A 4,781-nucleotide genomic window follows, 5' to 3' on the forward strand; every position below is an offset into this window, starting at 1 on the left:
GGGGGCTTAGAGGTCATCTACTCTCTATCTCAGGAGACAGTTGGAAAAACTTAGGCTTAGGTCAAGAGAGTAAGTTGGGGCCTTTCCAAAGCCCATATGAAGCTATTTTCAACCCCAGGTAGGCTGGCAAGAACAGAGGTGCACTGGAGACTGCAGGCCATGAAGTGAAATAGGCAGGAGATGTGAGAACCTTTGTGGAGGAATGAGGGTTGGTAGTCCAGCAAAGGAGATAAAAAGAGGAGAGAACTTTATTTAGGGACCGGATGGAGGCACAGTGTTCATTTGCTGGTGGTGTGATCAGGATGAAGGAGCAGGGGCAAGTGTGGAGACTCGGGTATGAAGGTCATATGACTCAAGGGTCCTAGGTTATCAGAACCCAGGTACCCAGCACATCCTAAAAAAGCAACTTTCAAATTTCACAGAGGAACCTCTGGGGCTTTGGTTGGGGCATGGTGGGTATACAAGATGCTCCCCCAGCACACAACCAGGACAGTTCAGCATTTACTTTAAATAAACTGGGATTTTGTGTAAGATTTTTTTGAAGAAAAGCAGAATTCCACAAATTTGATTTTTTATTTTTTTTTGAAAAGATAGGTTTTTATTCATCAAAAGTTAACAGCAACAGGCACATATTGAAATGAGTATGGCAAAGCCTTTTACAAATGGCTTTACAATCAAGCTTTCTCCCAGGAAAATGGCTGTTGCAACAAACTGTAAACATAATTAATAAACAGTCTTTTACAGTAACAAAGGAAATACAAATGAACGAAAAGAAAGCATTGGTTTCTCTTAAAACTAGATTACAGTTGTGCTTACTATACATAAAACAATTTAAAACAAATTACAAAAGTGGAATGTTTTAAGTTTAAAATTAGTCCTTATATTTTGTCCTAGAAAACATCTGTTCACATCAAAAAGCCCATCAAAGGGTAACGTTTCATCAAAGGGAGGGACAAGAAAACAATGCACTTTTTTCAAATCAAAACAAGAAGTTTGGTCACTTAGCTTTGTGCATAGTTTAAGGCAACTGAAACAATCTGTTATAGTTTATCTACCTTCCCCTCCCCCTAGTGTGGCTGCTCATTGTCACATTTTAAAATAATAAATAAAAGCTTACATTTCAAATGTTTTCCCACATGGATAAACATAACACATGCACAGTCATACATGCACAAACATGCACACAAATGTACATCCACACATTAACACACAGCATACCTCTCACTCACTGCAGCAAAAGGGACTTTAGCACACTTGATCTGAAGGACACACTTCCCCATCCCATTTTATTTCAGATTGGCAAATGCCCTGAGCTGATTATGGTTTAAACATTCTACCTTTTCCTTGCATGTGCAGGTCAAGTGCACAGTAGTGAAAACCACATGTAATGTCTTCACTGCAGAATCATAATACAGCTAGGACATTGGTGTTCTTCTCCTCCCACCCCAAATCAAAAACTAATAGTTAAAAGAAATTGCATTGCCAAACAGCAGTGGAGTGAAAGCTTGGCGATACTCTATGTGGTAAATGCTCAATTTCCAGTGCATACAATAAAACTATAGCAAATGGGAGACTTTGGTGGCATCCAAAGAAGAAAAAAGGAAAACTGGGGGAAAGAGCTGCAGTCTGAGGTTTGATCTTAAAATTTTTTTTAGTGGCTCCTTCACAATCATGCTCCAAGGCAATTTCGAACAATATTTTTAGAGTTGATTTGTAAACACTGAAATCAACTCTTATTCAGCCCCACATATCCAAGCATTGTCTGGGATAGTCTTGTATTGGAAAATCTGGCCCATTCCATAAATAAAGCCTCCACTAGGTAAGTCATAAAACCAATATGGATATTGGCAATAGATGCAGTCTGAGATCACAAAGTGGACTCACACACCAAATGATATTTTTTTCTATATTTCCTTGCCAGAGGCAGTAGAGACTGGGCACTTCACATTTCCATTTCTCAGAGAACTTAGTGGAAGGTACAAGATACATATTGTTGTATTAGACATATTGTTGCATTAGACTGATTAAATTCCAAAAGATTGCTGCTGAACAATTCAGTTCAAGTTTCATGGTTTGAAGAATAGATACTTTGAAAAACTTGTGGCACACCTCAAAACTTCCTGTGTTACTCCTTCCAAATTTCCTCCTAGTAGGCTTTGAATATTCAAGGTTTCACACGAAAACCAAATTCATATTGCTATATATTCAGGTCTTATAATTAAAAAGTAGGTCCCAATGATCCAACAGAGGAAATCCTGGAAATAAGTAATGCTTGCTGGCATCATTCACGCAGGAATCTTGGCAGTCAAGAGTAAGTTCTCTTACCTTAAGACCCTATTTCACATTTCTAAAAACCTCTAGGAAGCAGTTTGTCCCCTGGTTCTGGGGGTTATAATAACCAATTTTCCTGAGGTATTAACTGTAAGTTCAACTCAAATGCAGCATCAGTGTCCTCACTGCTGGACTGTTCTCTCTGCAGTCCTGTCCAGCAGACTTTATTCAGCCCCACATATCCAAGCATTGTCTGGGATAGTCTTGTATTGGAAAATCTGGCCCATTCCATAAATAAAGCCTCCACTAGGTAAGTCATAAAACCAATATGGATATTGGCAATAGATGCAGCCTGAGATCACAAAGTGGACTCACACCCAAATGATATTTTTTTCTATATTTCCTTGATGGAAAAATTCCTCTGTTACTTTTTCACTTCACTGCTTGCTTAATTCCCAGGTCCGACATGGGTTGCAAGTATCAGCACATTTCAAAACTATCTGTAAAACCAAATGTCTATGTCTGGCGTCTTCTAGGCATAAATCACCACTATCCAAATGGGACCTAAACAATGACAGATACTCATTCTGGCGTCTGATGTCTGTGGCTAGTATCAAAGCACCTATCTGAGTCTCCATTTGTTGCCTGCTTTCTAATGGTAATGTGAGAATAACCCGGATTCTCTCGATAAGACCACTGCAGATCTCCAGTGATGATTTTCCAGTACTGTATTCTTGTATAAAGTTGCCAGGTAATGGTTAGTTTTAATAAGGAAAGGTTGATTAACACCTGGATGACCCAGATCATGAGTGGCAGCGGCAATTAAGCTCAGCAAGATATCCCAAGGACTTACAGAACTGGCAAACTTAGGTTCTTTTAAGTAATAGTGCATGCATAACCTGAGTAACATCGGCAGCGTGGACTGCGTTGTGGTAGGGATTTTGACTGTGGTAATCTTCTTGAATCATAACCAAAAATCTACGAAGTTTCATCATATCTAAATGGAAGTACTCAATTAATCCATGAAGACTAAACAAATGAAAGGTTAAGCTTACTAGACTATTTCCATTTGTTAGTCTATCAAAAAGAAAGATATCAAAATTCCAATTTTCAAATTTTTCCAGCATACATGGCTTGTCCATTATAATCACCATCTAAAATGTTTAGAGAATTTGAAATGGTAGTACCATGAAAAAAGCGTGAAGATCTAAGATACCGCTGGAAACTTAGTAACTTTCTGATATTCCTTGTAGAGACAATTCAATTTCAGATTGAGAGTGGAAAATACGAAAATCAATGCATAGATGAGAACCTCTACTTTCTGATTCAAATCCTGCTCGACTCCTTACACGTACATCACCTAGCATAAGAATGTACAATGCAATCTCATCAGAACAGTCATAGGAAATAGCTCCAGACCTCTGTGAGAGCTGCCAGGGACTGGGGCAGCCAAAAAGTGCAGAGCTGGAGCTGAAGCTGATGGCTCCTCGGCGGCTGAGGACCTGCTGGGGGACCGGCCTGACCAGGGGCAGCACCGGCAGCTGGTAACATACTTCCATTGAATACGCCGGCCCGCCCTGCTGCAGCCGCTGGTCCCTGCGCTGGGAGGGGGCCGCGTCTTGGGGTCCTCGGGCCGAGGCGCGGGCAGGGCGGACAGGCGCCGGCCCTGGGCCGGGAAGACACCCTCACGCCTCCCCCACCCCAGCCCTCCGCTTGGGCCGCGGGCGGGAAGACTCTCTAATTCCACCAATTTAAAGTGAAGAAGTTAACAAGGGTACCTGCATGATCAATGTTTGTATACCTAACCCTGAATTGTACCCTACATCTTTATAATAAATAAATTTTAAAAATAAAGTGAAGTTAGAAAAAAAGTTGTATGTGGTGAGAGCCAATGCCAGGACAGAAGCCAGTCCCCCATCAGTCCAGTGCTCTTCCCTTCTTACCCACTAGTTTGAAAATCATTGCACTAGCACTTTATTAAGATTCACTAACACTAGCTAGCAAAGAAGACTCTGAGTATAGAGTAGAACAGTACATATAAAATCTTCATTGGGGTTGGTTCTACTTGTTACCCAGCAGTTTAGGAAATTCAGGGGCAGTTTATTTTTTCAACTGATATCACTTTGCTGGACTTATGAGGTTTTTTTCTGTGATAGCACTTGGCATGAAGTAGTTGCTCAGTAGCGAAGATTTGTAAGTTAAATATTAAATATATGAGGTAGCCCTTGCTTATTCTACTGTTTCACCTCCTGTTCTTTCAGCTACTCCCTCACCTCCATCTTTGTGCTTGAAAAATATAAATGTCCTCGAAGCGCCTACATGCCATATTTGGATGCCTTTGCTCAAATCATTTACTCTTTCTGCTATTCCTTTCCCCTTCCCTTTGACTGGCTAGCTCCTTATCAGTCAAGACTTATCTCAAATGTCCACTTCTCCAGGAAGCCTTTCCTGAATGTCTGGACTAAGTTATGAGCCCCTCCTTGATGCACACCCTGTGCAGGGGCTACACC

At 40.9% G+C, this 4,781-nt stretch overlaps 1 pseudogene; it reads right to left on the reverse strand.

The window, feature by feature from the left end:
- Positions 1 to 2,389: 2,389 nt before the first annotated feature.
- Positions 2,390 to 3,830, reverse strand: LOC103249773 (annotated as a pseudogene).
- Positions 3,831 to 4,781: the final 951 nt, after the last annotated feature.

This window comes from Carlito syrichta, unplaced genomic scaffold, assembly GCF_000164805.1.
Source record: "Carlito syrichta isolate Samal-C Ts95f unplaced genomic scaffold, Tarsius_syrichta-2.0.1 Scaffold123404, whole genome shotgun sequence".
In the NCBI taxonomy this organism is placed as follows: domain Eukaryota; kingdom Metazoa; phylum Chordata; class Mammalia; order Primates; family Tarsiidae; genus Carlito; species Carlito syrichta.